The following is a 24886-nucleotide window of genomic DNA, read 5'->3' as shown; positions in this document are numbered from 1 at the left end:
CTGTTTGTGGTTTCAGATGTCAGATGGAAGATTCTGCGAAAGTCTTTAACAGCTTTCTGTTTCTGTATAAATATCATTTTTTTTAAAATTTGTCTTTCTTATTTTATGAGGAAAAGACCAAATGTTCAGTATCCAAATGTAAAGAAAAAAAACTAACAAAATACAAACAACCAAAAAACAAAACAAAACAACCGCTCAAGCAAGCAAGCAAACAAACAAACAAACAAAAACAAACAAACAAACAAAAAACAACAGCAAATGTTACAGAAAACTGTGTCTGGTAAGGAAACAGACATTTTCAGATTAAAAAAACCCCTGCTTACTGGGATTACAACCCAACATATGTTTCCTCAAACAACTAATAATAGAAAATATTCAATGAATAATTAATTGATCAACAAAATCTTGTAAAATTTATCTTAATATAATTCAGAATTCAAGATATGTGCTTTGCTTATTCTTCAATACTTTGGATCATTTTATTTTCAGAATTCATTATTTTTGCAGCAGCTTAATTTTATGATATTTTTAAAATTGTCTATTTTTTTTTTCACTGTACAGTACACACAACTTCAGCATGAAGTTCAGAGGGGGACACATATTTTTCAGACACCAGTTGTTTGGCTTAGGTAACAGATGGATTGTGGATGCACAGTTTATCTCCTGCCTTATAGTGCACATTTGTAAAAGCTAATTAATTTATAGCTTTGAAAAACTATACTGAATTTAATGACCCAAATTCACTTCTGATGAGACACGATAATAATATAAATATTTCTTAAATAAAACAAGTGCATAACAACAAGAGCAATTGGAGATTTCTGATGTCCGCCAGTCCGGATCACCACCAAAATTCAGTGGAGTCTTCCATGCCCTAATATCTATCTGTGGTGCAAATTTGGTGAGAATCCAGCAAGTAGTCTTTGGTAACAGAATCCTTCAAAGCCCTATATAAAGTGAAATTTTGATCCAGAGTGATCCAATCAGAATCATCCCCAAAATTTAATGGAATCTTCCATGTCCTAATATCTTAATATCTATCTGTGGTGAAAATTTAGTCAAAATCTGTGCAGTAGTTTTGACGTAATACTGACAACAGTCAGACAAATAAATAAATAAACAATGATGATTTTATTATGTCCTTGGCGAATGTAATAAGAAAATCCAGACCATAAAATTACTGAGAAATGAGGGATGAAAGAAGAAGATGATGATGATAAAAGGAAAAGCTCAAAACCTCATAGGAACCAAACAGGACTTAGAAAAATTGGAGGCAAGGATGAGGAGCAACTGGGTCAGAAAAGAAAAAAAAAAAACCCTAACCCCAAAACACGGGCGGAGGATTAGTAGCAATCTTCCATTCCAGGTTATTAATTAATCAAAAACCCAGACAGAGCTTTAATTCATTTGAAAGCTTGACTCTTAGTCTTGTCCATCCAAATTGGAAGTCCCAAAAACCAGTTTTATTTGTTATTATCTATCGTCCACCTGGTCGTTACTGTGAGTTTCTCTGTGAATTTTCAGACCTTTTGTCTGACTTAGTGCTTAGCTCAGATAAGATAATTATAGTGGGCGATTTTAACATCCACACAGATGCTGAGAATGACAGCCTTAACACTGCATTTAATCTATTATTAGACTCTATTGGCTTTGCTCAAAAAGTAAATGAGTCCACCCACCACTTTAATCATATCTTAGATCTTGTTCTGACTTATGGTATGGAAATAGAAGACTTAACAGTATTCCCTGAAAACTCCCTTCTGTCTGATCATTTCTTAATAACATTTACATTTACTCTGATGGACTACCCAGCAGTGGGGAATAAGTTTCATTACACTAGAAGTCTTTCAGAAAGCGATGTAACTAGGTTTTAAGGATATGATTCCTTCTTTATGTTCTCTAATGCCATATACCAACACAGTGCAGAGTAGCTACCTAAACTCTGTAAGTGAGATAGAGTATCTCGTTAATAGTTTTACATCCTCATTGAAGACAACTTTGGATGCTGTAGCTCCTCTGAAAAAGAGAGCTTTAAATCAGAAGTGCCTGACTCCGTGGTATAACTCACAAACTCCGTAGCTTAAAGCAGATAACCCGTAAGTTGGAGAGGAAATGGCGTCTCACTAATTTAGAAGATCTTCACTTAGCCTGGAAAAAGAGTCTGTTGCTCTATAAAAAAAGCCCTCCGTAAAGCTAGGACATCTTACTACTCATCACTAATTGAAGAAAATAAGAACAACCCCAGGTTTCTTTTCAGCACTGTAGCCAGGCTGACAAAGAGTCAGAGCTCTATTGAGCTGAGTATTCCATTAACTTTAACTAGTAATGACTTCATGACTTTCTTTGCTAACAAAATTTTAACTATTAGAGAAAAAATTACTCATAACCATCCCAAAGACGTATCGTTATCTTTGGCTGCTTTCAGTGATGCCGGTATTTGGTTAGACTCTTTCTCTCCGATTGTTCTGTCTGAGTTATTTTCATTAGTTACTTCATCCAAACCATCAACATGTTTATTAGACCCCATTCCTACCAGGCTGCTCAAGGAAGCCCTACCATTATTTAATGCTTCGATCTTAAATATGATCAATCTATCTTTGTTAGTTGGCTATGTACCACAGGCTTTTAAGGTGGCAATAATTAAACCATTACTTAAAAAGCCATCACTTGACCCAGCTATCTTAGCTAATTATAGGCCAATCTCCAACCTTCCTTTTCTCTCAAAATTCTTGAAAGGGTAGTTGTAAAACAGCTAACTGATCATCTGCAGAGGAATGGTCTATTTGAAGAGTTTCAGTCAGGTTTTAGAATTCATCATAGTACAGAAACAGCATTAGTGAAGGTTACAAATGATCTTCTTATGGCCTCGGACAGTGGACTCATCTCTGTGCTTGTTCTGTTAGACCTCAGTGCTGCTTTTGATACTGTTGACCATAAAATTTTATTACAGAGATTAGAGCATGCCATAGGTATTAAAGGCACTGCGCTGCGGTGGTTTGAATCATATTTGTCTAATAGATTACAATTTGTTCATGTAAATGGGGAATCTTCTTCACAGACTAAAGTTAATTATGGAGTTCCACAAGGTTCTGTGCTAGGACCAATTTTGTTCACTTATACATGCTTCCCTTAGGCAGTATTATTAGACGGTATTGCTTAAATTTTCATTGTTATGCAGATGATACCCAGCTTTATCTATCCATGAAGCCAGAGGACACACACCAATTAGCTAAACTGCAGGATTGTCTTACAGACATAAAGACATGGATGACCTCTAATTTCCTGTTTTTAAACTCAGATAAAACTGAAGTTATTGTACTTGGCCCCACAAATCTTAGAAACATGGTGTCTAACCAGATCCTTACTCTGGATGGCATTACCCTGAGCTCTAGTAATACTGTGAGAAATCTTGGAGTCATTTTTGATCAGGATATGTCATTCAAAGCGCATATTAAACAAATATGTAGGACTGCTTTTTTGCATTTACGCAATATCTCTAAAATCAGAAAGGTCTTGTCTCAGAGTGATGCTGAAAAACAAATTCATGTATTTATTTCCTCTAGGCTGGACTATTGTAATTCATTATTATCAGGTTGTCCTAAAAGTTCCCTAAAAAGCCTTCAGTTAATTCAAAATGCTGCAGCTAGAGTACTGACGGAGACTAGAAGGAGAGAGCATATCTCACCCATATTGGCCTCTCTTCATTGGCTTCCTGTTAATTCTAGAATAGAATTTAAAATTCTTCTTCTTACTTATAAGGTTTTGAATAATCAGGTCCCATCTTATCTTAGGGACCTCGTAGTACCATATTACCCCAATAGAGCGCTTCGCTCTCAGACTGCAGGCTTACTTGTAGTTCCTAGGGTTTGTAAGAGTAGAATGGGAGGCAGAGCCTTCAGCTTTCAGGCTCCTCTCCTGTGGAACCAGCTCCCAATTCAGATCAGGGAGACAGACACCCTCTCTACTTTTAAGATTAGGCTTAAAACTTTCCTTTTTGCTAAAGCTTATAGTTAGGGCTGGATCAGGTGACCCTGAACCATCCCTTAGTTATGCTGCTATAGACGTAGACTGCTGGGGGGTTCCCATGATGCATTGTTTCTTTCTCTTTTTTCTCTTTATGCACCACTCTGCATTTAATCATTAGTGATCGGTCTCTGCTCCCATCCACAGCATGTCTTTTTCCTGGTTCCCTCAGCCCCAACCAGTCCCAGCAGAAGACTGCCCCTCCCTGAGCCTGGTTCTGCTTGAGGTTTCTTCCTGTTAAAAGGGAGTTTTTCCTTCCCACTGTAGCCAAGTGCTTGCTCACAGGGGGTCGTTTTGACCGTTGGGGTTTTACATAATTATTTAGTGGCCTTGCCTTACAATATAAAGCGCCTTGGGGCAACTGTTTGTTGTGATTTGGCGCTATATAAAAAAATTGATTGATTGATTGAAAACAGGCAGAAAAACAGAGGGTCCATGAAACCTGTGAAGAACCACCTAATGTCAATCATCCAGTCTTTTTTGTAACTCTGCCCTCTAAAAAGAGGGCCAGAGTCCACTGATGTTTATCAGTAGTGAAGCAGTGAGGGAACCATTTTGTCTTTAACCTGAACATCGTGTGTCGATTGCCGGACAATTCCATCATCATCATCATCATCATCATCCCATTGAAAGTGAAGTGTTGACATGTTCAATCCAACAAGAGGCTGCAGGAGAGGAGAGTATTTAAAACAAGGCCATGGTTTCCAAGGTGTGAGTTATATAACATGGACAATTTAAGAAAGCTGAGAGAAATAAATACTGTGATTGGAGTATGACAATGTTATTTTCTGCACCAAACGGTGAACTAGGACATGTCTCTTCAGAACTGTCCAATATGAGCATATAGTTGTGTGCATACGTCAGTTATCTGATTGGTAACTGGTTATTAATTCCATACAGCGAAAGCCACAAGCCATATCGCAAATTCCACGTGCATGTTTGTGATCCTGAACTCAATTAGGCTCAGTGGCTCCTAATTGATTTCAAACATCGTCATTCTTGTCCAGAAGTAATGAATCTCCTACATTAACATCAGTTCAGCAAAGTCTGGAAGTCCATACAAAAAGCATTGTATATGTTGTTGGATTAACAAGTGCTATTAAATCCTACATGATGAAAGAGTAAGAGGGGCTTAGTGTCTCTGAAGCCATTATTAGATGATTTAGAGCTTAGCTGAGCGATGCTCTGCACAGACCATGCATGACACTCGGAGCCCAGAAGCGGGGGGTGAAACATCCCGCTGCTGCAAAAAATCATTAGCTAAAACCTCAGATTCAATTACCTCCCTGGTATTGGATCTCTGTGATGGTCCTCGGGAGGTTTGTGCAGCCAGAACACATCCCACTTTGGCAACCCCCCCCCGCCACACACACACACACCCTTTCTCTTACCCAGATGAGAGGGTGCAGCCATCAGAAGCTGCCACCAACTAAAGAATGCAATCAGAAATCTTGAGAGCGGACTTTAGGGGGCTGATGGGGGACAGTGAGGGGAACCGAATACAAAACACACACAAAATGACGGGAGTGTGTGATGTATTGTGACCACACAAAATCAAAATGAGACATACACGTGGTTTCTTGAAAGTCCAGTCGCCTCACATTTGCAGAAAAACTGAATACAAGAACAAAGATGGACATGTGGGGAAAGAGAGAGACAGAGCATGAAGGAATGTGCCAGCTGTGAGCACCTTGTTGTTTCCTTAACTTCCCTCATTGCTGAAGCCATTTCGTATGATGCAGAGCTCATAAAGGAAAACCACAGATTTTTGGACTGTAAGTAAATTAGCTGAGGCCTGATGGGAATGGAAGATTTAATAGATCACACAGGCAATGTTGACTTTTCTTTCTTTTTTTTTTTGTTTAATCTATCATCCCTTGAGTGGAGCCACATTTTGATATTTGCAAAGATAACATAATTGTCCTTTTATCAAATTTCAAATGAAATCAAGTTAAATTCTAAAGATTACAGGTTGTCAGTCCTTCCATAAAAGGGAATCTGAAATTGTATTAAGAGTTGAAGACAGATGCAAATGAAGTTGTGTGATTTGAGGAGGCAGATGCTGCCAAGACATCAAAATGGTTTAAATATATTGATTGGAGAACAAAAGCTATGTTATAATGCATATCTGAGCAACAACTGGGCAGCCTCTGGAAATCAAAGGGGAATTGACACACAACAAAGGCCCCCACTGATTTTGGAACCAGAATATCACACAGACACAAGCTTCTTTCCAGTCTCGTTTCCATGCGCAGAAATCAGTGGAGCTCTGTGATCTTTAAGAGTGCTCCAATTGCTAAAATACCTTTTTTGTAATGGAAGTTTCTAGAAGACCTTAGCGATTTTGTTTTGTTTCATTATTTCTTATATTACTCAGCCACATGGGGTGTGCTGCCAGTACACTCGGAGTGCCGATCCCAAGCCCGGATAAATGAGTAGGGTTGGGTCAGGACATCTGGTGTAAAACAAGCCAACACAACCATGGAGAGTACAAATAAAATTTCCATACCGGATCAGGACAGGCCCAGGTTAGGGCCCCTTCACACATAGTACAAATGTGGCCGAATTGCACATGAAGTGCGCATGAAACAGGAATCGTATGCAATATGTGTAAAATCGTAGCTGCCTCCAACACCTTGTACACCTGTTGCTACAACTATTTGCACACACCAGCGGCTGAAAGTCAGAGTATGCACTTTAAAAGCCCATCGAACCCTCTCATGACAGGTGTCGGACAAATTCCAGCTGATACACATGAACATCTAACACCGCTCGGTTGGCACTTAGAAAATGTGTGGCCATTCACGCTATAAGCACGACAACAGTCAGCAGATGATCACTTTCAAGCTTGTTGTGAAATTTGTCTAAGTGCCCCCACGAGTGTAGCTTTGCAAACAGACACAGTGACATGCTGGTGTGTGCACTGAACTGACAGGGGGCGGGGGGCTGCCGCCAGGAGCAGCTGTAGACATCTCTGGTTCTAAACGTCCCAGCTGGAGAACACATACCGTGTTTGGACGGACATGAAATAACAACTGTCCACTGTGACATGCGTGTGTCTGCTTGCTGTCCTCACATGGCCATACATAAAACCATATATTGCAATGTTGCAATGAGCTGCAGCGAGTGCACGGTGTGCACATTGACAGGTTGCCCCAGGTGAAATGGACAGTCAGATCATAACATGCAGTGGGTGATCTGAATGTCACGTCACCCATGTGAGCTCTGTTCCACATGATGCTGTGTCTGTCCTGCAATGCACCGTCCACAAGACACTCATGTCAGGCAGGACACATGCGAGGGGCTGGCTGGACATGCCGCCAGCAGATATGGACATGATAAGAGTGCTCTGCTTCTCATTCATGTCATTTCATGACTGTACATCTGTGACCATGGGTCATCTACAGAGGAACAGATGGATCTATTTGTATTGTCTGCTTGACAAGAGGGATTCAATAAAATGCGGTGTTTTTATATGGTGTGTGGTTTTATTTTTTTAATACGTCAATGTCCTTGATATCAGGCATTTTCCCGCACCTTTTACAGGACAGTGATGGTAGCTCAGTGGTAAAGTTTCTGGCTGGCAATCAGAGCTTTTGGAAAGTGCAGGTTCAAATCCCATGGGTAGCATATAATTTTTATTTTTCATAGCAGCTGCAGGATGTGGTTACACATGCTGCAGCTGCTCGCACTGTGTTCCTGTGTGCACAAAACCGTCACAGTGGCATCGTTCACGCCTGCCCGTCTGTTTGATGTTTTCCTGGTTCGCTCATATGAGCTGTTCTGCTGTGATTTGCCCTGATTTGTACTTATTTGTACTATGTGTGAAGGGGTCCTTAACAGTGATCACCACCGGTGTCCTTGCCCAACAGGGTGGCAGCAGAAATTGGGCTACTGCTAGGTGGAAGAAGAAGAAGAGGAGAAATATGTGCCCAGTCACAGCGGCCGGAAGTGAGAGTTTGGATTTTGAATGTTGGCAATATGACTGGCAAAGGGAGAGAGCTGGCTGACACAATGGAGAGGGGAAAGGTAGACATATTGTGTGTGCAAGAGACCAAGTGGAAGGGAAGTAAGGCCAGTAACATAGGCGGTGGGTTCAACTTGTTGTATCATGGTGTGGATAGGAAGAGAAATGCTGTTGGGCTCATTTTAAAGGAAGAGTATTTTAGGAGTGTGTTGGAGGTTAAGAGAGTGTCTGACAGGATGATGAGTGTGAAGTTGGAAATTGAAGGATGAATATGATGAATATCATCAGTGTATATACCCCACAGGTAGGCTGCGAGATCAAATCAAATCAAATCCGTCAGGCACTTCTGATTTAAGGCTCTCTTTTCAGAATAGCTACAGCATCCAAAGTTGTCCTCAATGAGGATATAAAACTATTGACGAGATAATCTATCTCACTCACAGAGTTTAGGTAGCTACTCTGCCCTGTGTTGGTATATGGCATTGGAGAACATAAAGAATAAATCATATCCTTAAACCCAGTTACAGCGCTTTCTGAAAGACTTCTACTGTAATGAAACTTATTCCCCACTGCTGGGTAGTCCATCAGAGTAAATGTAAATGTTATTAAGAAATGATCAGACAGAAGGGGGTTTTCAGGGAATACTGTTAAGTCTTCAATTTCCATACCATAAGTCAGAACAAGATCTAAGGTATGATTAAAGTGATGGGTGGACTCATTTACATTTTGAGCAAAGCCAATCAAGTCTAACAATAGATTAAATGCAGTGTTGAGGCTGTCATTCTTAGCATCTGTGTGGATGTTAAAATCACCCACTATAATTATCTTATCTCAGCTAAGCACTAAATCAGACTCATTTAAACTAACATATTCATCCTGCTGTAACCAGGTTTCTGTAAGGCAGAATAAATCAATATGTTGATCAATTATTATATCATTTACTAACAGGGACTTCGAAGAGAGAAATCTAATGTTTAATAGACCACATTTAACTGTTTTAGTCTGTGGTGCAGTTGAAGGTGTTTTGAATTTTTATGCTTAAATAGATTTTTGCTGGTTATTGGTAGTCTGGGAGCAGGCACTATCTCTACGGGGATGGGGTAATGAGGGGATGGCAGGGGGAGAGAAGCTGCAGAGAGGTGTGTAAGACTACAACTCTGCTTCCTGGTCCCAACCCTGGATAGTCACGGTTTGGAGGATTTAAGAAAATTAGCCAGATTTCTAGAAATGAGAGCTGCTCCATCCAAAGTGGGATGGATGCCGTCTCTCCTAACAAGACCAGGTTTTCCCCAGAAGCTTTGCCAATTATCTATGAAGCCCACCTCATTTTTTGGACACCACTCAGACAGCCAGCAATTCAGGGAGAACATGTGGCTAAACATGTCACTCCCAGTCCGATTGGGGAGGGGCCCAGAGAAAACTACAGAGTCCGACATTGTTTTTGCAAAGTTTCACACCAATTCAATGTTAATTTTAGTGACCTCCGATTGGCGTAACCGGGTGTCATTACTGCAGACGTGAATTACAATCTTACCAAATTTACGCTTAGCCTTAGCCAGCAGTTTCAAATTTCCTTCCATGTCGCCTGCTCTGGCCCCCGGAAGACAATTGACTATGGTTGCTGGTGTCCCTAACTTCACATTTCTCAAAACAGAGTCGCCAATAACCAGAGTTTGTTCCTCAGCGGGTGTGTCGCCGAGTGGGGAAAAACGGTTAGAGATGTGAACGGGTTGGCGGTGTACACGGTGCTTCTGTTTAGGACTATGCTTCCTCCTCACAGTCACCCAGTCGGCCTGCTTTCCCGGCTGCTCGGGATCTGCCGGAGGGGAACTAACGGCGGCTAAGCTACCTTGGTCCGACGGAGAAAGATTTCTGCAGTGAGTTAGATGAGGTGGTGGAGAGTGTGCCCAAGCATGAAAGTGTGGTGATAGGAGCGGACTTCAATGGGCATGTTGGTGAAGGAACAGAGGTGAAAAAGAAGTAATGGGTAGATATGGTATCAAGGACAGGAATGTGGAAGGACAACTGGTAGTTGATTTTGCATAAACTATGGAAATGGCTAGGGTGAATACCTCCTTTAAGAAAAGGGAGGAGCACAATGTAACCTATAAGAGTGGAGGAAGGTGCGCCCAGGTGGACTACACTCTTTGTAGGAGATGCAAGCTAAAAGAAATTAGGACCTGTAAAGTGGTGGCAGGAGAGAGTGGAGTTAGACAGCATAGGATAATGGTTTGTAGGATGACTTTAGAAGTAAAGAAGAGGAGAGTAAGAGCTCAACAAGGGATCGGATGGTGGAAGCTGAAGAATCAAATCAATTCAAATCAAATCAATTTCATTTATATAGCGCCAAATCACAACAAACAGTTGCCCCAAGGCGCTTCATATTGCAAGGCAAAGCCATACAATAATCACAGAAAAACCCCAACTGTCAAAACGACCCCCCTGTGAGCAAGCACTTGGCGACAGTGGGAAGGAAAAACTCTCTTTTAACAGGAAGAAACCTCCAGCAGAACCAGGCTCAGGGAGGGGCAGTCTTCTGTTGGGACTGGTTGGGGCTGAGGGAGAGAACCAGGAAAAAGACATGCTGTGGAGGGGAGCAGAGATCAATCACTAATGATTAAATGCAGAGTGGTGCATACAGAGCAAAAAGAGAAAGAAACACTCAGTGCATCATGGGAACCCCCCAGCAGTCTAAGTCTATAGCAGCATAACTAAGGGATGGTTCAGGGTCACCTGATCCAGCCCTAACTATAAGCTTTAGCAAAAAGGAAAGTTTTAAGCCTAATCTTAAAAGTAGAGAGGGTGTCTGTCTCCCTGATCCGAATTGGGAGCTGGTTCCAGAGGAGAGGAGCCTGAAAGCTGAAGGCTCTGCCTCCCATTCTACTCTTACAAACCCTAGGAACTACAAGTAAGCCTGCAGTCTGAGAGCGAAGCACTCTATTGGGGTGATATGGTACTATGAGGTCCCTAAGATAAGATGGGACCTGATTATTCAAAACCTTATAAGTAAGAAGAAGAATTTTAAATTCTAGAATTAACAGGAAGCCAATGAAGAGAGGCCAGTATGGGTGAGATGTGCTCTCTCCTTCTAGTCCCCGTTAGTACTCTAGCTGCAGTATTTTGAATTAACTGAAGGCTTTTCAGGGAACTTTTAGGACAACCTGATAATAATGAATTACAATAGTCCAGCCTAGAGGAAATAAATGCATGAATTAGTTTTTCAGCATCACTCTGAGACAAGACCTTTCTAATTTTAGAGATATTGTGCAAATGCAAAAAAGCAGTCCTACATATTTGTTTAATATGCGCATTGAATGACATATCCTGATCAAAAATGACTCCACGATTTCTCACAGTGTTACTGGAGGTCAGGGTAATGCTATCCAGAGTAAGGATCTGGTTAGACACCATGTTTCTAAGATTTGTGGGGCCAAGTACAATAACTTCAGTTTTATCTGAGTTTAAAAGCAGGAAATTAGAGGTCATCCATGTCTTTATGTCTGTAAGACAATCCTGCAGTTTAGCTAATTGGTGTGTGTCCTCTGGCTTCATGGATAGATAAAGCTGAGTATCATCTGCGTAACAATGAAAATTTAAGCAGTACTGTCTAATAATACTGCCTAAGGGAAGCATGTATAAAGTGAATAAAATTGGTCCTAGCACAGAACCTTGTGGAACTCCATAATTAACCTTAGTCTGTGAAGAAGATTCCCCATTTACATGAACAAATTGTAATCTATTAGATAAATATGATTCAAACCACCGCAGCGTAGTGCCTTTAATACCTATGGCATGCTCTAATCTCTGTAATAAAATTTTATGGTCAACAGTATCAAAAGCAGCACTGAGGTCTAACAGAACGAGCACAGAGATGAGTCCACTGTCTGAGGCCATAAGAAGATCATTTGTAACCTTCACTAATGCTGTTTCTGTACTATGATGAATTCTAAACCCTGACTGAAACTCTTCAAATAGACCATTCCTCTGCAGATGATCAGTTAGCTGTTTTACAGGAAGGAAGAAGGAAGACGGTTGTGTGAAATTCAGTGAGCAGGTAAGAGAGGCTCTGGATGGAAGGGAAGCAATTTTGGACAACTAGAAAAGTACTGCAGATGTGGTGAGAAAGATAGCTAGGAAGGTACTGGGTGTAAATGGTGAATGGATGCATTTATATTTCACTTTTCCATCTGCATCAGACACTCAAAGTGCTTTACAACGATGCCTCGCATTCACCCATTCACGCAAACACACTAACACACTCAATGTCAGGGTGCTGCCATGCAAGGCGCTCACTACACACTGGGAGCAATTAGGAGATCAAAAACCTTGCCCGAGGGCCCTTAGTGATTTTCCGGTCTGGCTGGGTTTTGAACCGAGGATCCTCTGGTCTGCAGCTCAGCGCTTAATCACTAGACCATCACCTCCCTGTCTGTGACTTCTGGACAGTGGAAGGAAGACAAGGAGGCTTGGTGGTGGAATGAAGATGTTTAGGAATGCATGAGGAGAAAGAGGCTAGAACAAAGGTTTTGGGGTAATCTGAGAGATAAAGAAAGTAGACAGGAGGACGAGATGCAGCGTAAGGTGAAAAGAAAAGTGTCAAAAGATAAGGAAAAGGCATATAGCGCATTGTACAAGAAGTTAAATGATAAGAAACGAGAAAAGGACTTGTACCGATTGACCAGACAAAGGGACTGAGCTGGAAAAGATGTGCAGGGTGGTAAAAGATGCAGATGGTAATGTGCTGACAAGCAAGAAGAGTGCATTGAGAAGGTGGATGGAATATTTTAAGGAGCTGGTGAATGAAGAAAATGAAAGAGAGAAAAGGTTGGATGATGTGGAGAGAGCAAAAACAGGAAGTCCAAGAGATTAGCAACGATGAAGTGAGGGCAGCTATGAAGAGGATGAAGAGTGGAAAACCAGTCGGTCCAGATGACATTCCAGTGGATGCATGGAAATGTCTAGAAGACATGTGGAGTTTCTAACTAGACTGTTTACAATACAATGTTGGAAAGTGAGAGGATGCCTGAGGAGTGGAGACGAAGTGTGCTGGTTCCTGTTTTTAAGAACAAGGGTGATGTGCAGAGCTGCATTCACTACAAAGGCATTAAGTTGATCAGCCACAGCTGATCCGTTGATCAGCCACAGCATGAAGTTATGGGAAAGAGTAGCAGATGCGAAGCTTAGAAAACAAACATTGCATCTGTAGTGCTGTGGAACAGTACTACTAATCTAAACCAATTCCAAAATTTACCAGTAATAAAATTATAAAGATAAGTGAAGTTTTAAGAGTGGCATAATAAATATTTAGGGAACTTAAATTTTTGGAGTATGGAGTTCAATTTGTCTCATTAATACTTGCAAATGCACAGAGGGTGATTTACAAATATCCTTTGATTGGTACACATGCTTTGTGATCCACAAACACAAATTTCTGATTTGTAACTTGTGTGTGGGTTTTTACAAATAAATGTTTATTTGCAAAACTGAAAATTCTGTTTGTGAAGGGTGATTCAGCATTGGAGGATCACCGAACACACAAATTCATCACTTTGCTCAGTTACGCAATACTGAGACACTGTCAGCGCAAAACTGCAGTTGAGATCCACAAATATGTCAGTCGCTATTCACATTATTGGCAGAATTATTGGGGGGGGGCTGAGGGGGGCTCATTTGGCGGGGGCTTGGCTCATTTGGGGGGGGGCTTAAGCCCCCCCAAGCCCCCCCTTGGCGCCGCCACTGCTTTAATATGATTTTTTTTTTAAACCCCTTGATTTAAAGCTGAAAGTCTGCACCACATACCAATACTGACTGATTCAACTCATCTGTAGTCGTATACAGAGGCATAATTACTAAAATTGTGTCACTCTCCAAATACTTATGGACCTGACTGTACTGTATGTACTTACTGGACTTCCTTAAGTATATAATCAATGCATTATATTTATTTAACTTTGTGTGGAATATTTGCAATAAAATACCAACTTTACTTCATCATTATTCTTAGTCATGCCATGTATAATTCATAATGGCTGCATACGTACATTTTATTTGTGTTGTTTGATTAATTGTGTTTCCCCTGGGTGTTTTAATGTGCATTCGCGCTTGTGTTTATGTCATACTGTACTGTTTGCACGGCATGCGCTCATCTCTGTGTGCAAGAGAATGTCATTTCAGAGGCGCAGTAATGATGCCATTATTCTGAGGATAGAGTGAACCCTAAACCTCAGGGCACAGCAGCATCACAGATGACTCCCGTTCGGTTAAGTGTCCTCGTTTCCACCAGTGTGCCGGAGGCCAGTGCAGTACCACAACACCACAACACCAGCAGCGGCGTCACACGGTAATAATCTGCACACCTGCGCCTCTCCGCTCTGTAACTTTTAATTTAAGGGAAGCAGCCTTTCTCTGACTAAGCACAAACTGGATATTGTTCTCTTAGTGATCCCTGTCGTAAACCAGTCAGCAAATCCGAGCACATGCGCATGGGTGAGGTGGAAATTGCTGAGGCTCGCCATGTCATGGCACTAAACAACGCTGCTGTGGTGAAACAAGTTTAAACCCGAAGCATTATAGAGCCCTGTGGTTCTGCAGCATCCTCTTCTATTCCTTCATACATCACTCGTTTCATTAAGGCTTCACAACTGTCGGCACGATTGGCCAAAAAGACAGCAGAGGCGCAGATGGCGTGAAGAGTGGCTCCAGATGGGAATTTTTGGCCAGAGCGATGAGGTTAGTGCACAAACACGCTGACACCAAGCGTAATGAAATCTTGAAGAACCAAAGTGAGTCAGGATGAGTGGGAATAATGTCACAGTGAAGTCTGAGGAGCGATTACAAAAGTTTGGTATGACAAAGTCACGGTAACACGACAATAAACTTTAATGGGAAAGTCCTTGAGTGAACATATGCCATCCACAAGAAATTACACAGGAACCACAGGAGCGTGATTGTCTTGACAAGATTAAATATTCACCTTTCGTTCTACATCCCAGGGTTCTCGCCAACGCAACTGAACATAGGGGGCCCCTATGCTGTGATTTAACCAGCATAGGGAGCTTTTCTGTTTTTTTTTTTTTTGTTTGTTTATTTGTTTTTTAAAGGACATGACGCACGTTATTTAACATCCCAGTTAGGAACACAAAGTGTCCCTCAAAATTCAGGAAATAGTGTTTCAAATGGTTATAATTATTAATTTCAAAATCTTCTTGGGGGACCCTTCTACAATACTCGCGCAACGTACAGCTATGCCCCGCTAAGTTCCCGCCTATGCTGTGAAAAAACCCTGGTGAGAACCCTGCATGCAAATCACATTATAGAGTATGACTGACCTCGTTTTCTTTAAGATGTCTCTGCTTGGTGTTACAACATCATACTTTAACCTATAGTCTTTCCTATAGACTTTTATTTTAATTCAGTGCACTCAGTCCTCTGTATACACATCTGGAACTTCAATAAATGTTCACAGAAAACTTCAATTTCCATATTTCTGTTGAGTTCAGACAAATAAAACAAAACCTAAAAACCACAACTTTATGTCTGTAGTGACTGGACTACAAAATGACAACCATCTTGTACTGTTGTGCACATGCGTGCCAGGAAGTTAACGCACTCATAGGTCTGAACTTTTACAGACACATGCACATTAATCTGTAATGCAGACACACTCAGGCTTTTTCACTTCACTCTGCCTCCATTCTTAATGTTAGAAATCATATTATACCTTATTTATTCATTTATTTTACATGTTCACAGTCAAGATTTCCAAGGATGTCACCTGAATTAATTCCTTGTGGTTAGATTTAACATTTTCTTGCACGCTCAAGAAGCTCATGCCATTGCCCAATCCATCATGAGAAAGGTTCATTTAAAATACATGGCCGACTTATTGGATGACTCAGTGGTGGTTGCTACTGGGTGTAGTAAGAGTACAGTCAATAATCATTCATCTGTTCACCGAAGCAAAGGACAGACATCACAGTATGAGAAATGAATTTCACCAAAAGCATTTGTATGATTGGAAGAACCAAGAGCATTTGTTTTATACTTTCAATCAGCTGGACATACCGCATTAAATATTTAGCAACACTAAAACGCCTCAAAAGACAGGATTTGTCTTGTGCTGTTTGGTAGGTTTATCTTAGGTTTTTCTTTTGTCACCTTTTCACGTACATGCTTTTTTTTTTAAAAAACAGAATACTTGGAGACAGCTTTGGTCAACAGTGGTGCTAAGGTTGGCCTGTAATAGAAGGACGTTTCTGTCTTTGGTTTTCTTGAATTACACTTCTGTGCTTTAACAATTCTACTGTGGCTTATGCTGGTTTGAATCTGGTTTTACAGAGCTAATGATTTTTCAGAATTTTATTTTGCTCATTGGATTCATCAAGGTTCTTTACGACTTTGTTGCAGCCTTCTTGCACCCTCTGAAGGATTAATAGCTTTATTAACTTCCCTTTATCTTGTAGCTGTCAGAGTGGTGGGTGGCCCATAGCGGAGCAAGAGTGCAGGATGATCGCCCTAATCATCTGCATGACAGAAACTGGTTTACTGGTAAACAGCCCCATTTTAACTCACTTTACCTCTTATTTAACCATTTTAACCCTGTGACATAAAAGCAGTTTTTCTTTTACTTACTTTGAACTTTAACCCTTTGTGACTTGTGGGTGTTTCTTCTGCAACTTTCACTAAATGACATTTGTAAAAGTAAAGGTACATTACTCCCGAGCATATGAAGAAGGGAATCATTTACATTGGACCATCTGATTGAAAAAAATCTTTCAAAATTTCAGGAAAATGAACAGATTCTAAATGAGATTTTCTCAGGTTCAACAACAAAGATAAAAAAAAAAACAACTCAACTTGTACTAACAGAAGTTTTTATTTCATGCTATGAATTTTAAAAAATGGTTATTTCAGGAAGACAAGCTCCTTGGGTTAATTATGTGATGTTGCTGAATATGTAATCTCTAATCACAGGACAATTAGGAATAACTGAAAAAAATTTGTTGCATTTGGTGCCAATTATTTTCCTTATGCACAAAATATAGGTGATGACTCTTTTGTGACAAAACGGAATTTGTCAAATAAATACATGAACACATATGCGAATTTACAGTGTCTCTCAACACTGTGAAACAAACAAACAAACGAACAAAAAAACACAAAACAAAACAAAAGCAAACTTGAGTGCCAAGGGCCCTGTGGGTTACCAGCTAAATTAAAGCCCAAGGCAAAATGACCATTTTGGCATAATATGGCCGCTATTTCCAACGAATGAATCTACACAAATATTTTGGGATGAGACCAATGTAATGATCAATATTGTGCCCTTGTTAAATTAAAAGAAAAGTTATGGACAGTTTTTGAGAAAATTGGGTCCAAATATCAAAATTGCCTGTTTTCAGGATAAAATGGCCACCATTTCCAAAACAATAAATCTATGACTATAATTTTTTTGACATGAAATATGTCACAAACCCATATTACAACCCTTGCCAAATTAAGAATAAAGGTATTGGACAGTTTTGAGAAAATTAACCTTTTAGTGGGGGTGGTGATGGTCTAGTGGTTAAGTGTTGGTCTTGAGACCAGATGATCCCGGTTGAAATCCCAGCCTGACTGGAAAATCACTAAGGGCCCTTGGGCAAGGTCCTTGATCCCCTAGTTGCTCCCGGTGTGTAATGATTGCCTATGGCAGCACCCTCACATCGGGGTGAATGTGAGGCATATTGTAAAGTGCTTTGAGCGTCTGATGCAGATGGAAAAGCGCTATATAAATGCAGTTCATTTGCCGTCCATTAGTGCTCAAAGGGCTAGTTTTGGCATAAAAATGTCCTGTCATTTCCAAACGAACAAATCTAAAAAATATGATTTTTAGACAGGAACAATATCAATGACCATATTACACCTTTTCCAAATTAGAAAAAAAAAGTTATCAGTTTTGAGATATTGCAAGTAAATAATGCCGCCGACTTACGACAGACGCCACGCCACGATATAGTTTTAGGAGCTTACTGGCTGGTAACCCCCCAGAAAAACCTTTCTATCACTGTCTTCACCTTCAACCTGTTCCCTGTCTACACAGCTGCATGTTCTCTGCAGAGGCCATCAAGAAACACATATTTGTATAAGGGAACTTCTGCCTGTTGCTTTGGCTGAGCAAAAGCTGATAAGGGCACTAAACCAGAAATCAAACCTTCTGTTGGTCTGCTGTCATATTACAGTCAAGGACTTTAAAATTTAAAGCCCTCAGAGGTAACATCATTGGAAAATTATCTTGTGCTTTTTTTTTTTTTTTTGTTTTTTTTTTGCATTTTTCTCAGGATCACCATATGAGAAAATATTGTGCCATGGCTCATTTTGTTTTTGGAGAAGGTAGGCTTTCCATAGATATCCATATATTGCCTTTTATTTTGAGAAATATGATTATAAAGTGTAACAAACATCACAAACACAGCACTGGAGCTGCCCGCATGGTCACTCCATTTTTTAAAGATTTAAACATGTCGGAGTCCTCTTTTTAAAAACTTACCTGTGTGGGTAAAGTCAGAGTGTCAGATTATTTTTTTTTGGGGGGGGGGGGGGGGGGGCGCTTTATTCCTTAAGACTACAGTGTTGACCCTTGGACCCTAATGAGAATGCCTGAGGGTGTTATCCAGAATTAGTTTGTGAATCTCCACAGTCATTCAGCTTCACTTGGAAGACTCAACGCACCTACACAAATTTAAGTGGCACAAAAATAGCCGACCTCAGGCTTCCAGAGGTCCCGCAGTAGCCGGGAGCCTAGAAACTAGAGCTCAGACACACGAGAAGATATGTCACACACTTCCAAGCTACAGTGATGCATTGGATGGTTCTCGTCAGTGGCAGTGTGTGTGCTTTTTGTGCTGCCGTGTGACTATCTGCAGTCTGCTGTGTGAGTGGTGCGACCTGCGTCATCACTAACTGTATGGTGAACACTGCAGGGTGGAACAGCCACTGCAGCCTGCCCACATTTCAACAGTTTTTTTCTTAATCAAACTTCTAAAAACAGACAGACATTCCAATCACACAACAAATGCTTTGATACGAGCTCCAGTCTCGATCTGAGCGTGATTTTAATATCCTTGTTGGACCGAGTGTGTTTCATCAGCAGTAAATACACTTGCAAATGAAGTTTTTGCATTTGGTAATTAATCTGGCATATGTTACAGGACAGCCGCTTTGATACCGTGATGTGTTTGTGAAACAAGCACAGAAGATCCAGAGTCGATCTTCCTCCATTACCGTTGAGCAGTTTCCCATTTTAATTAATCTGGCACAGCATGACACGCCCGTGGGACCCTCCTTGCAACCAATGACGAAGAAATGCAGGTTTCATTTCCAGTTCAGAAAATGCAACGTGTTCTCTACAGCACAAACCATCACCATGGCAACCAGGCCCTTCTTAAATGCAATATAATAGATTTTAAATAAGAAACGAAAAGGCACTTCTGAGATTTCATCTGTGGTGACAAGTGCTAAAACGATTTAACTCCTCGCATATTTATGAGATCAGGGATTGGGTCTAATAAAATTTGTCATAGTGACACGAGGAATTTGTTGTCAGTTGCATCTAATTTCACTTCTGCATGTCACGCTCTGCTTGATCAAAGTTGCGTAAGAGAAAGGTCATAGCATATCTATTATTAAATGGCTCGATCTTGGTACGTTGCATTATTGATCACCTCTGTGTAGGCTCTAAACACACACAGTGTGACTTTGACCTTCTATGCGTTTAAGCAGAAACAGACCTGCTGCATCTCAGGATCAACCCAACACTCATTTCAGACATTCCTCCTAAAGTCAGCTGTTAAACCATTTAAAGGTGTCATAATTCAGGTGTCTTGGGGACAGATGTGAAAGTTTGTAGCCAAAAATATCACATCAACACCGAGATGATACATGAAAACACCTGTTTGTGAGCCTGTTGCTTTAAACATAAAGGAGCTGCTGCTTGCCACACCTCCTGTAGTTTCAACTGTGTTGGTATGTTGCATAGAGCACAGTTCAGCTAAGCACACGCTGCTTTGTGGCATGCATCACAAATCTTAAACCTAAGTTGTGATTGTTAGTGCAGCAGATAAGAGAATCTTTACAGATGAATCATTCAAATGGATACAAATTTGGCACATATACTCCTTAGACATTACTCTTTTGTAAAGGCATGGTGGCCACCTAAATTTTCAATAGGCGGTTAGGTAAGGGTCAGAATTTAAAAATGTTCCAATCATTATTGAAAGGCATTTCATCTTATTTGTCTGATCATACAGATTCCAAAAAAGTATAGGTTGAACCATCTATGACTGAATGTTATGGAGTTATGGGTAAAAACAGCAAAAATGGCGACAAAGGGTCAATTTCAGTTGTACAGGGGTCAAAAAGTTAAAATTACTCCAGTTTGGTAAAAAGTGATGCAAATTATTGGCTGAGCAAATAGAGTTTTAAAACAGACTAGTTTGCAAAATGTGTCATGCTTGGTTATCATATTACAGGGTGACATATGTCACATGTCATAGAAGCCAGTGGATATTGGCTTCTATGACATGGATGTAATAGTGTTTGACCTTTACTTGGACAACCAAACATTCAACACTGTCAAAACTATTCCATGTATTAATCATAATAGCTCCACCAATAATTTACATCAGTTTTTACTGAAACTGGAGCAGCTTCAACTTTTGACACCCGTACAAACTGAAACTGACTATTTCTGTTATTTTTACCCCATAACTCCATAGAATTCAGTCATAGATTGTCCAACCTATACTTTTTTTTGGAATTGTTATGATCAGAAAAGGCTGTGGAATTTCATTCAATATGATGGGAGCGTTTTAATATTTTGACCCCTGTACAAACTGAAATTGACCTTTGTCTCCATTTGTGTTATTTTTACCCCATAACTCCATAGAATTCAGTCATAGATAGTCCAACCTATACTTTTTTTTTGGAATTGTTATGATCAGAAAATGCTGTGGAATTTCTTTCAATATGATGGGAGTGTTTTAATATTTTGACCCCTGTACAAACTGAAATTGACCTTTGTCGCCATTTGTGTTATTTTTACCCCATAACTCCATAGAATTCAGTCATAGGTAGTCCAAACTATACCTTTTTGGAATCATTATGATTGGACAAATGCTGTGGAATACCTTTCAGTATGATTGGAACATTTTTCAATTTTGACCCCAATGTAATTCTTCAATTGACCCCTACCTGGCCACCTATTGAAAATTTAGGTGGCCACCCTGCTTTTTCAAAAGTGTAATGTCTAAGGAGTATTTGTGATGAATTTGGTGCTTGTATCACCATTTAAAGTATTATTTCAGTTATCTGCTGCACTATATAGAGGTGTAGTTTTTTCAAGAAAAATCACAGAATTGGATGGGTTTTTGTGTTTTTTAACAACATCAACCATGTTGAACATGTAGAAAGACATTCTGTACAGTATATACCCTCTTTAAAAAAGACTGCAGTTAATCACCTCTTTACACACACTGCCGTTGGTAAAACTAAACTGCGGTCTGACAGCATCCTTATTTGTGCAGCCGATGCAAATGGACAACATCCGAACGCGTTGCTGGAACTGAAAATGCGTGAGGGACATGAAGGCAGGATAGATGCAAGAATGTACTGTGAACGCACCGCATGGGGCAGAGCTGCAAGAGCTCAGAGACACCCGCCCACCCTTCCTGAATCAGCCGTTTCTGTGGCGACCAGAGGAGCAGAGGGGGCGGAGGGAGGCGCTCCATAAAAAGTGAAGAGACAAACATTTGAAGCACAGTGGGAGAAATACAAATGGATAGATGGATGGAAAGACAGATGATAAAGGCATGTTGAGGGTTCAGTGGGGATAAGAGCTGTCCCTGTCCAATTTGGCCCAAGATTTTTTTTTGTTATGTCCACCTACATCACAGCTAATTAACCACTAATTGCTGTGTTCATACACTTACACAGAATTGGCATAGCTTGTGTCTTTGATGTTTTCTTTGGACACCAACAAAAACCACATAATGATAAAAAAAAAGTATTATGCCATTGGTGACATAAACTCAAATTTTTATAAATTTTAAAGGTTAGGTTCAGAAATCCAATGCATATTAAAGTATTTTTATGATAGTGTTGTTAAACTAGGCATCATCTTTTATCAACAGACATCAGATCGTTACTCTGCCTGCCTTTTTCCCCCAATTTTCCCCATCTCCTTTTTTTTCTACCCTGTGTGCCAGAAAGCCTATTGACACAATGGTAAATATCCTATTAGAGTATTGGATAGAGTTTAAGACATCCCTGAAATACTTTCTGAAAAATGATTTTGTTCTGGAGAATGTTTTTAATTTGATAATAATATTAATAAGCTTTTATTCATAACATTGAGCACATAAACAGTGCAAACTGGCCAACCTTGTTTCCTCACATCATCACGTTAAATCTCTCGTTGAAATTTGAGTGGCAAAAATAAGAATTCTGGGGGGAACTGCCAAAATAAAGAATAGTTTATTCTGTTATTTAAGAATGTTTTATGCTGGTTCTTGTGGTACGCTTGTTAAAGTTATGCAGATACATGATTATGATGACAAAATGAAGATTTTTAGGTCTTTTTTACTTGTTAAGAAAGATTGTAAAAAATAAAAAATACTTAAGAAGTTATTGTTGTCACCTAGTTTTCAGAAAGATACTGATTTTGTGTGCAAATGCTTAGTTTCGGATTTTAAAATAATACTAATCTTTTTTCTATATACTTTTAAGTTTATTTATTTATTTTGTGTTATGCTAACCATTAAATTTTCCAGTAACAGTATTAGTAAAAAAAGGTGTAAGTTAAAATACTTCTCTTATTTAGGACACCCCCTATGAGCTGTTATCACCCTTAGCATTTGTATGCACCTAAGGAACGGGCCGATCTCTAGTGGGGATTTTGCCTGAACTCTCCGAGATGAATCTGTAAAATCTTATTCTGCCATTTAAAGCTTCGCCATCTTTTGTCCTCTTGCACATAAATTCCACATTGAGACTTCACAGACAACTGTAAAACAATTAGCTCAGTTCAACAAATTTTTTGCTTAAAAGAAAAAAAAAAAAAGAACACTGCGCAGTCCCTCAAAATCTGTTACATACAAATTACAACCAGAATGCAGCAGTACAAGCGACAGGTGCTATATACTGACATGGAGGAGATGCTGAGCTGGATTCCTTGGCAAGGTTGATCCTAGTCAAGACAATAAAATTCACAAGGAGGGAAAAAAAAAATATATATATATATATATATATATTACTTGATCAAGCTGATCCAGCTGTATTTTTTGATTTCACTGCAGCATCTTGGAAACAACATTATGTAACAGATTAGACTTCAACCTGAGCTTCTTGTTAAATTCATGCGCTACAGCCCTTCCATCCTGTCAGTTTTCAAAAAGACATGAACGGATTGCAGTGGCGGTGTTGCGCAGTTGAGACAAAGGCTCACAGTGAGCTCACGGGAAACAGTTTAAATCTGAAATGTAAACAAGTGGCATTTGTCACTGCTGTCTGTGCACACACGCGCGCTCGCACACACACGCACACGCACACACACACACACACTGCATGCAATCAAACGCTGTATAGTCTGACTGAGACTATCTGAGATGTCTTCAGCATGTTTGATCCTGTTGCTGCACAAGATAACAACAACAGAGCTGCTGCTGAAACCATTCCCACTCCACCCACTTTCCCTTCCAGGGACACATGGATCCACACATGGGGTGAAATCAGATGAGATCAGAATCTTCTCCCAAAGTCTGAGTGGTGTCTTATCCCCCTAATGATCAGTCAAGATGTAATCAAGCCTTCACACAAACAGCATCTGCACATGGTTGCACATACGTACACTCTGAGGAAAACTTTCACTGCAATCTCAGTTTGCATTTGTTAAATACCAAAACAAATCAGCACATCTTTGCTGAAAATCTGAGTCGGCTGATGCTGCTGAGGCTCACCTGTGTGGTGTTGCTGCTGTGAGGCTGCTGGAGACACCAGCAGGCACGGATGTGCAGCAGGCGGCAGACTGGATGCAGAGCGGTCGAGTGGATGGGCACTGCACACCTTCACAGTGCTCTCGTCTTTCCTCCGACTCTCCGAAAGCAGCTCTGCCTCTCACACGTACTGTAGCAGCAGCACAGGGAAGGCTGGGGACTGCAGAGTCTGGGATCAACACTAGTTTATCTCTCTCTCCCTCCCTCCCTCTCTCTCTCTCTCTCTATCCTTTTTCTTTCACTCTGTCTCCTTTTCAGCCTTTAGATGAGCACAAAAAACAATGATAAAGTGCCAGTGTTTTAAGTTGCATATATATATATATATATTGTGTGTGTGTGTGTGTATATTGTGTGTGTATGTTTGTGTGAGCCGAGTACCACACTGACAACAACAATGCACACGGGCATGTGGGAGAAAGATGACTGCCTTCTCCTGCACCCCTTTACCACCACCCACCCATCCACCCTCTTCTTGCCAGCCTGGCACCAGCTTTATGAAATGAGTCATCAGCTCTCAGCCAATCACACGGCACTGCTCAGCCTCCGATTAGAATAACATGAGTATTTATGCACTGTTTTGTTCAGGAGATGAAGATGAAAATCGGGATTGTCTGCTAGAACTCCGCTCGAGTGGGTCGTGGCTGAATTGTATCGTAATTTGTGTTAAAGAAAAAGTGGAGTTGGTCCGTAGGGGGTGCTATGTATACTTAGGTTTTGTATTGAGGGCTGTTGAATGTGATCCGAAGTGATCATGGCCGAACAACGACATAAATGGCAGATAGAAACAGTACAATAAGCTGTGAGTCACCTCAGTATATGATTCATTCCATCAAAACAGGAGCCACATTTGAGAATTAGCAAATAATAG

The 24886-nt window shown here is 40.3% G+C and overlaps 1 protein-coding gene across 1 annotated transcript in view; it reads right to left on the bottom strand.

The window, feature by feature from the left end:
• Positions 1-24255, bottom strand: part of LOC117512560 (prickle-like protein 2) — a 131321-nt gene extending 107066 nt beyond the window's left edge. The window contains exon 1 of the mRNA XM_034172681.1: positions 23983-24255. The gene's annotated coding sequence lies outside the window, so the exon portion shown is untranslated. The remainder of the gene's footprint in view (positions 1-23982) is intronic.
• Positions 24256-24886: the final 631 nt, after the last annotated feature.

Source organism: Thalassophryne amazonica, chromosome 6 (genome assembly GCF_902500255.1).
Source record: "Thalassophryne amazonica chromosome 6, fThaAma1.1, whole genome shotgun sequence".
Taxonomy (NCBI): Eukaryota; Metazoa; Chordata; class Actinopteri; order Batrachoidiformes; family Batrachoididae; genus Thalassophryne; species Thalassophryne amazonica.
This window is presented reverse-complemented; position numbering and strand designations above follow the sequence as displayed.